Here is a 10,080-nt window from a genome sequence, read left to right as displayed (position 1 = left end):
AACACTTGAAAAATACGGTGCCGCTTCTCTTTGTCCTCCATTGTTTCAGATGAGAAATCTGTAATTCAAATTGGTATTTCTCTGAAGATAATACCTTGTTTCTACCTGGCTGCTTTCAAGATACTGTCTTTGTTTTCAGTGTTCAGAATTGAATTATGCTGTGTCGTGATGTGGATTTCTTTAAGTTTACCCTACTTGGAATTCTATTAGCTTTTTAAATCTGTGTATATATCTATACCTATATCTATCTATCTATCTATCTATCTATCTATCTATCTATCTATCTATGTCTTTTTCCAAATATGGGAAGTTATCAGCCATTATTTCTTCTAATATGGGACTCTAATGATATGAATTTAGATTGTTTGTTATTGACTAGATTAGATAGATCTGAGTTAAAATTCTGTTTAAGCCACTTAGTAGCTAAATTGTCTAGGTAAAATATTTCAGATTGATTGATTGATTTCTATAAAATAAGACATGAGGCCAGTCTGTATTGGACCTCTATTGCTTTAATCAGCAAACACTGACCCCCACCCCAGTGGGACTTTATACACATAGACACACATTGTTTTCTTTGGGGAACTTCTCTTTCCTCATTGTATTTGGTGGGGTTGCCAATCATAATCACCACAACCCTTACCACACTCCACAAAGATTGAATTGTGTTCATCCTAGGAAATAAACTGAACGAGGCATCAGCATTATCATGTACAGCCCAGTGCCTGGACCAATGCCTCATCCATGAGACTAATTATTATCTGTTGCATGTATAAATAATGACTCAAATCCCAATAACATTTTTTTCCCAGAGCAGTGAGGTGACAAAATACTTAAAGATTTGTAGTGCAGGTCAGCAACTGGCTTTGTGATGAGGAGCAGGAATTCATTGCATTAGCAATCTAATTGTTCTGCCTCTTTATTGCTCACTCTACATTTCTCCCTCTCCCTTTGGCTACATCTGTCTTATTCTGCATGTCTTTATCTAGACTATCTCGGTATTTTTCTCAAGTCCCTAAGCTTCTTTATTTCTCCATTCTCTCTCTTATGATCTCTTCTCCCCTGACATTTTTTTAATTATTATTTTGTATCTATTTTGATTCCTATTTCTGTATTTTATTCCTTCTTACCTTCCCCATTTTATTTATTATTTATTTATTTATTTTGTAACCAGCTTCCACTCACTTTATTTTTCTCATATAAAACTATGTGGTGGCCACGGCTGGAGCTTGGGTCCTCTGCAAGGAAACTCTGGTGTGGGTCTTTATAAGATGGTCAGTGAATTCCTGATATGGAGACTTGGTGAACAGCATCTGTTTCCAGAGATCAGGCGTGAGATAGCTGTAGGTCTTGGAAATGGCATCAAAGGTGACCTTGGCAAAGTTGCCCAGGGTGGCAGTGCAGCCCCTGACAGAGGTGTAGCAATCGTCAGTACTGGCCAGCAGCAGCAGCTTCTTCGGCACAGGGGCTGAGATGATGCCAGTGTCCCTGGGGCAGGGATGAGACTCACCAGCCCAGAGCCACAGAGAGCCAGTCATCTTGCAATGGACAGCATTGGGCTTGCCAATCTTGTTACCCCAGTAGCCTCGCTGCACGGGGATGATGGAGAGTTTGGCCAGAATGATGGCCCCACAGATGGCAGTGGCTACCTCCCTGGAGCACTTGACACCCAAATGATGTCCACTGTAATTCTCAATGGCGACAAATGCCTAGAACCTGGTCCTGCTGGCCAGCACGGGTCTGCTTTTGCACAGGCATTATCTTCAAAACCTTGTCCTTGAGGGATGCTCCCAGCAAAAAGTCGATGATCTCAGATTCCTTGATGGGCAGAGAGAAGAGATAGATCTCCTCCAGGGACTTGATCTTCATGTCCTTGACCAGGCTGCCCAGCTTGGTGACAGGGAGCCACTCCTTGTCCTTGGCCCCAGCCCCGGGATGCTTTCAAAACCTCCACGGAAACTACCTCAGCCTCCTATCTGGGGGCCCCCTCGGCCTCCGGGCCCTCCAGCAGCACCTGTATCATCCACAATTTGGTGTTTTTATGGAGAACAATCTTATTTCCCCACTTTACTCTTCTTGCTTCTTACCTGTCTTTCCAGATCATTATCTCTATTCAGTATCAGATCACAATGGGACTCTAAGTTATATGTATTTATTTAGTATTTACTGTTTATTCAGTATTTATCTGCTATTTCTTGGAATAAAGATTTATCTTCGGGCTTCCCTGGTGGTGCAGTGGTTGGGAGTCCGCCTGCCAATGCAGGGGACACGGGTTCGAGCCCTGGTCTGGGAAGATCCCACATGCTGCGGAGCAACTAGGCCCGTGAACCACAATTACTGAGCCTGCGCGTCTGGAGCCTGTGCTCCGCAACAAGAGAGGCCACGACAGTGAGAGGCCCGCGCACCGTGATGAAGAGTGGCCCCCGCTTGCCACAACTAGAGAAAGCCCTCGCACAGAAACGAAGACCCAACACAGCCATAAATAAATAAATAATTAAAAAAAAAAAAGATTTATCTTCCTTTTTCTAGCTGAAAGTCATTTAATGTATTAAAATTAATATATGTAATTTAAAATATTCTATACAATCTAATTAAATATTTAATATATTTAAGTACCAAAGTTAAATATATTTATGTAGGGAAGATAATATAACTTTTTATTCATCTCCAGCTCATGATTAATTTTGCTTTTCTTCTGGATTAAAGGCTGTTAATACGGAAAAAAATCCTCATCCCTCTTGTAAACATGGGTCTCTGATGTCTTTTATTAAGTTAGTGCTAAAGCCACAAACAGTGAATGTGACAAGCAGGTCTGATGACAGCAATGTTGATTAATCTCCATAAGCTGGAGCATCTGGTTTTAGGAAACTGAACAGGAAACACACAGCCCTAGCTCAGCATCTAGAGTATTCATTGGCTGGTGAGTATTGACTATGCATATTAGTCAGTCAGAATTGTCCAAAAGGAAGAGCACACCATGGCCAGTGATCTAGCTGAGTTGACAGATCTATTCTTTGGTTAAAGAATGATTCTTTATTCAGCTCATTCTCCAGACCTCAATTCTGCCCCAGTCAATTCTGCTCTGCTATAGAGCTGGCCCCAGTAGAAAAGAAAGAGGGAGGTAGCAGTCCCTGGGTCTCTGCCTGAGGGATGGCAGGAAGCATGGCTACACTCACACTTCCTGGCCACTAGCTCTGCAGCTCGAGCTGATCTCTCTCTTTTGCTATATGTCTTCTCTAAACCTTTCCTCCCCTCTGCTCACATATCCCAAGCGGTGCTTAGTGCTCTGTTCTCCATCTCTACATCATAGGCTCAGCAGAAGAATTTTTTTTCTTATTGTGAATCAATACAATAATCTCTCCTGGTGGAGGATTTTCAACCTTGAACCTTGGCTCTCATTGGGAATGAACATTGGAAATGAACCTGTTCCCTGGGGTCCTGAAATGCTCAAGGCTCTCAATTTCTGCTCCCACCTCCACTCCCATGTCCTTGATAATATGTGCCCAGGACCCACAAACATTTAATTGGAGAGCTTAGTTGAGTATTTTTCTCCTCCTTAGATTACCCTATAAATATTGAAATTGAACAAGATCTTTCAAAGTACTAAGTGACATTTTGTTGGTGTACACGTGGGATGAATACATTTACATCTATTAGATAATTATTTATCAAGCTAATTGGCCCCAAACTATCAACTTATTTTTATTTTTATTTTTTTAGATAAAGCCTAACGCTTGCAGGGAAGATGTACTTTTTTCATACTTGGGTTCTCCTGGGACATCTTGCTGGATTCACAGACTGCAAAAACTGGATTCACAGACTGCAAATGTGCTTCGCGTGCTTTCGCAGTGAGGAAGAGAAAACTGAGATCTCTAGCATTAAACAACCATTTTATTCCACAAAACCTGTGTGTGAATTATTGACATTCCATTCCCACGTTTACTCAATTAATGAAGCCAATTAGTGCACATTGTGCTTTGTAGTAGCATCAGCAGGAACTAAATGAGCCTTTTGGGATGTTTATGGATTTAGTTGATTTCAGGAAAAAGAGCTGACTGATAGAAGCAGCTGCTAGTGGGAAACAGCTTGTACCCAAATAGAAATGAACCATAAGATTGAGCAGATGTTGTTCTGTCTTCTTAGTGCCTGGGTTATGGTGCAATGTTATCAATTAATTTCCTACCAGGAAAGTCTAAAATATAGTCAACGGAAACTGTCAGAGGCCTGCCACAGCATTCTACAGCAGCAGGGCAGTGTTTATTCTCCAGGAGGTTTGTAGTCATTGGCTTCCCAGTTGTCTCACTAATCAGTTAAAAAACAAACAATAAAATGACCAACAATTTAAAAAAATCGACTTGGAAATAATATATAAACTTAGAGAATGAGTTGAAATCCCTTTGAATACATTTTATAATATTCCAGTTAATTTTGGTAATGAGATGTGATGGTTAATTTTATGCATCAACTTGACTGAGCTAAGGGATACCCAGATGGCTGGTAAACAGTTTTTCTGTATGTGTCTTTCAGGGTGCTTCTGGAAGAAATTAGCAGTTGAATCAATAGACTGGTAAAGCAGATGACCCTTACCAATGCAGGTGGGCATTGTCCAATTTATTGAGGAACTGAATAGAACAGAAAGGTGGAGGAAGGACAAATTTGCTCTCTTTGCTTGAACTGGGACGTCCACCTCTCCTGCTCTCAGACATCAGCTCTCTTGGTTCCCAGACCTTTGGACCTGGACAGAATTATACCACAGATTTTCCTGGGTCTGTAGTTTGTGGATGGCATCATGGGACTTCTCAGCCTCCATCATTGTGTGAGTCAGTTCCTATAATTTATCTCCTCTTTATCTATCTATCTATCTATCTATCTATCTATCTATCTATCTATCTATCTATCATCTCCTATTTCTCTGGAGAACTGTGACTTATACATGAGGAAAACAAAGAAAAGGGGTAGAGAACAGGACCTCTTATTTCCAGAGGGTAGACTTCCCAGCTGCAGTCTTTCTGGAAGAACTCTATTCTATAGCTCTCTCCACGTTATAATGCAGGAGATCTGCAACAGGTGTCAGACAAAAGTAGCTTTCCATCAGGTATGCCCCCACATAGGTTGTATGACCTTGGGTAATTTACCAGTACCTTGTGTGAGTTATCAATACCTTGGGTAAGTTAATAAAGCATGGTATATCTCGGTTTCTCCTCTATAAAATGAAGATACATATACTTGCTTCACAGGGTTAAATAAAATAACATATGTGATAATTTTTGTGGTAATGCATATTTTCTATATTAGGTCTCATAGATTATATATACAATCAAGTTATTAATTTGCAAGGAGATGAAGGAAGTGAAAGAAGGACTTTAAATGAATAGGTTGGCTGTAAAGATGCTTTCTGATTTTAGAAACATGTTAATGTGAAGAAGAAAAAAACTTGCACCCTAGGTTTAAGAAAATATCATAGTATATGCTAAAGAAATATTTACTTTTCTTCTCCTCATGTATTAAGAAACCAGATATCAGAGAGCAGCTCACCAAACATTCAGGGAGACTGGAACTTCTTGATATCTATTTATAAGATACTTTATTTCTAGTATGAGTATATAAAATCCAATGTACAAGAATCAAAGAATCCTAGTTTGAGACATGTGAACATCTCATGTGGCCTTTATTTCTTATGTTAGGCTCACAAATAAAACAAGATGGCTTCTGTTTTGTAATCCACACTTAATCAGTTCTGTTTTTTGTTGGGACCAATAAAGAGCGGCGTGCAAAGATTGTATCTGTTTGACTACTGAAAGAACATTTCTAGCACAATGAGTAAATCACAAACCCAAGACACTTTACTCTGTATAATTATTGTGAAGCCTAGTTTTATTTTCACTGAAGTGAGGCATGAGGTTTTGTATGTGCTTGTGTTGTTTTTAATTTTGGCAGGAGATGGGGCAGTAGAGAAAGCTGTGAGGGAAAAGTGTTGCTGTCTTGTAAAATTATTTTTACATAGTTGTGCTAATTTATTTCACTCATACCCATTGATTGCAGACAAAGAAATCCGCCAGATCAGAGACCGGACTTGGAAACATTGGAGACAGATAGAAATATTGGATTTTTTGAAGATAGAGAAAGGGGAAATTATATATTTCTGTACTAATAAATATTTGATAGAATATATATAATATATATCAATATATTTATATATTAGTATAATATATATAATAGTATATGTCATGTGTGTATATATTTACACACATACTGAAGGACAAAAGAGATACAACTGATAGACGATACAAAAATATTCCCTTTGGGGAGCCTAAAAACTTGACCCTGCAAGGGGTTATTCTTCCCCCCTTCTCTTCCTCTACCTATGTGTCTCTATGAATCATGGTTCAGGGGTGCTTGACATGCTGCTTGAATCTGAGCCACATGGAACCACTTGCCTCATGCATGTCTATCCATAATAGGGCTGGTGCTGCTTTTGTGTCCCTCTTTTGTAATCCAGGTCTTCTGTCTTCAATTTCAGAGTTCCTGGTCAATTTAAAGTATCTCTTCTTTCCAAATGGTTAGAAAAGTCTCTGCCACAACTTTTTAAAACAAGATTTTAATTCTCTGTATCATCAACATATAAGTGTAAGTGCTAAAACCTGCCATTTTATTGAATACTTGCTATGTTCTAGGCAGTCACCTTAGTTAATTACCTAATTTAGTTCTCACCCCAGTCTTATGAGACAGATATTGTTATGGTCATTTCAGTTGAGCACACTGAGATTAACTGAATAATGTAAGAGCTAAGATGGTCAGTCAATGAACATTATTTTTGCTTGGTGAAGCCTGAGGGAGCCGGTAGAGAGAGAGATCATTAGGGATGGTTTAATTCATTGTTCATTTTACAGAGCAGGAAAAATGAGTCTCAGAGGCAGAAAGTGATTGACCAAGGTCTCACTGGGGTGTATACCAGAGCTGAGAACCAAACTCAGGACTTCCGACTTCAGCACCCCATCTTTTCTGTGGAGCCAGGATGCTTCATGGAACAGAATGACAACAGGCTGATTGAAGTATGGCCGGTTGTGGGTCCCCAAACTGCTAAAGTTGTGCCAGTGTTAACGAGGCTCCCTGGAATCTGGACCAAGAAGAGGAGAGCGGATTTGGGGAGCCCCTCATCTTCTTTCCGGATTACAAATCCTTGTCACTCAGGCCCCATCACCCCCTTTGGCCCCTCTGTCCGAGAGATGCCTGACGATACTTCCCAGAGTAAGAAGTGATTAGTTTAGCTAGAGGCTAAGAAATAGGATCGTTGTAAAAGCACATTAAAGGAAGGAGCTAGAAAGAGGAAGCCCTTGAGGAGAACAGGGACATAGTCTCCTCTTCAGCTCCAGTCACACCTCTTATCTTCCACAGCCCAACAGCCATCCCTTTTGTCTACCTTAACTTTAAACACCAAATGAGAAGATGCAAAGGCTGGATGCTGGATACCATGCCCCCACCCACTTCCCAAGAGCTCAGTACTCTACTCTGTGAGGCCTCCTTTAACAGGGCAAGAGGGTCTGCTCTCTGTTCCCTTGCTCAGCTTGGGCATCCACACTGACTCACAATCCCTTCCAGAACCTTCTAGCTGATGGAGCATGTGTGACAAGCAGAGGAGAGACTTTGAGCTCTTCGGTGTTCAAGGATTAGACATGAGTTTAGGAGGGACAAAGGTGAGAGCTCTGGATGTGGTAAGGTAGAGGGGCGAGGTGAGAGCTGCCACACAAGATGAGGAGAATCAAGCAGCACAGACATCCCTAAGTAGAACTAGAGAAGATTCTGCACTTTAATCATTTCCTCTTTGTGCCTCCATGCCCAGTTTGGATGGATTTATTAGTTCTCTTTCAATTCACTAACTCTATCTTTGTGTTTAGTCTATAGTTTATCCCATTTCCTGAGTTTAATTTACACACATATTTTTCATTTTCACACTTTCTATTTGGTTATTTATCCATATGTTCTTGTTTTATTTCTGTCTGTTTTTCTTTTATACATTTTGTTCTATTTAAGAGAACATTCTACATACTTGTTTCATAGTATTATTTAGATTGTTCTATAAAGTTTACTACCTCTGGAGTAAACTAATGTTCTAGTTGTTGATGTTGTTGGTTATCTTTCTTATATTTAAACTTCACTTGTTTTAGAATTTTGATTTATGAGCTGATTTTGAGAAGGATTATTTTTTCCCCCTCTCTTCCTCCATGCTCATCACTCACCTTGCAACTTATGTTTACTTCTACTGAGTCCATGGGGCTTAGTCCAGAGCTAACTCTTTTAATGCCATGTTGGTGACGCTGAGAATATCAGAGGCTAAGAAAAGCTGGGTTCATTCCTGGTCACCAGGCAGCTTGCATAGGGTATAGCCTCACCTTTGTTTGGCAGCAGTTTTTCTTACTCACTCAGTTCCTGGTTTCAAGCAGTGAGACTAGCTCAGGTCCCACATCTTGAGTGGAGCACTTAAGGACATTGATATCATTGGTTCTGAACCCACACCAGCCTCTGTGGCCAGGTCTATCCCCCAGGTTATGTAAAGGCTGCATTATTACCTCTTGTTATGTAAAATGAAAATAGTATCTACTTTTTAGAGTCAGGGAGTCATGATTAGAATAATCCTGCAGGGTTTCTCTAGTTTTACTTTTTTATTCTAAACAGTGCTGCCTAATACTGTCACGTGATTATGTCAACAGAGAATTTTTTAAAAATAAAATTAGACACAAATCCTGAATTTATTATATATTTATTTACTAATATGAATATGTAATATATCTGCACACAAGTGTACACATACTATTCCTTTATTTTTTTAATAGAATGAATCTTTGCGAATTATATACATGAATAATACTTTTCCAAAATCCTTATAATTGGAATCGCCTAAAGAAGTTTACATTTAAATATTCAATATGTTAGAATCATTTTGCAACATTTTTTATGCTAAAGTTATAATTTCAGTAACTTCCCATTACTGTGAAACCTTTGCTTACTGTCCCTTTAAAATGACTATCACAGAAAGTAATGTTATGGTTTTTGAGAGAAATTTGCCTAAAGTAAGATTTTTTCCATAAATAATTTTGTTGCGCAGGAGATTTCTTTGCAGGAGTGTAACAATTCTCCTTAGGGAGGGAATGTCTCTTTAATATACCATTTGGGATATGATAGTCCTTGGATTTATTTAACAATTATTATAAACACATTTGCAAAATACAGGTGCTCAGAAAGATCACTTATTAATTTCTACCATATTCCACTGAGCACAGAGATTTACATACAATTATATTGCATTTCCTATTTCAATAATATTCTTTTTGAGTCTCTTAAAAAGTATAGTCTGTGCTGGGATAAATGATCTGTCTAAGGATATCTAGTCTAACATACAAACAATGCCAAATAAACTACTTGCTTTTGTAGAGATCCAAATGTGTTGTCTTAAAAGGCCTTGATGGTTGGGTTGCTGGACTCAAAGATAGAGACTGTACTCGTGAGGATTTGGGTCATAAAACCGTAGAGAGGTTGCTGGTGGGGGCAGCAGCCATTGTTGCCTTTTCCCATGGGGGTGGGCAGTGTCAAAGCTTTAACATAAAGAAGATGTTAAAGAAAAAATTACTTATGACACTTGTTAAAACAGCAAAGCAGATTTTATTCAAGACTACTGCAATAGGTATAGGGACTCCTGTGATGGGGTTTTGCAGTAGGGGAGAGAGATTAGGCTCAACTCTGAATAGAAAAAGGAAAAGTGGAAACTTATAACCAAGGAGCAGAGAGGGGGCCTGTGGATGGAAAACTACTAGTGGGAAACATCAGGGGTAAGGGAAAGATTCTGGCTAAACTGACTTAATAGGATTCTTTCTGAAGGCAGGTCAGGGTTATCAGATACTGAGGGTGGGGTATTCTGGCTAAAGCGACTTGACAGGATTCTGGCTAAAATAGAGTAATGCAAAGAAGGACATGGAAGTCCAAAAGTTGAGGTCTAGTTGGGAAGAGGATTCAGAGAAGTCTGACTTAAGTGTGGGCAAGAAGAGACTCTCTGTCAGGGACATGCCAAGAATACTGCAATCAGAA

The 10,080-nt window shown here is 39.5% G+C and overlaps 1 pseudogene; it reads right to left on the bottom strand.

Annotated features, from left to right (window-relative positions):
* Positions 1 to 1,205: 1,205 nt before the first annotated feature.
* On the bottom strand, positions 1,206 to 1,900 carry LOC118906172 (annotated as a pseudogene).
* Positions 1,901 to 10,080: the final 8,180 nt, after the last annotated feature.

The sequence above is a fragment of the Balaenoptera musculus genome, chromosome 13, assembly GCF_009873245.2.
Source record: "Balaenoptera musculus isolate JJ_BM4_2016_0621 chromosome 13, mBalMus1.pri.v3, whole genome shotgun sequence".
NCBI lineage: Eukaryota > Metazoa > Chordata > Mammalia > Artiodactyla > Balaenopteridae > Balaenoptera > Balaenoptera musculus.
This window is presented reverse-complemented; position numbering and strand designations above follow the sequence as displayed.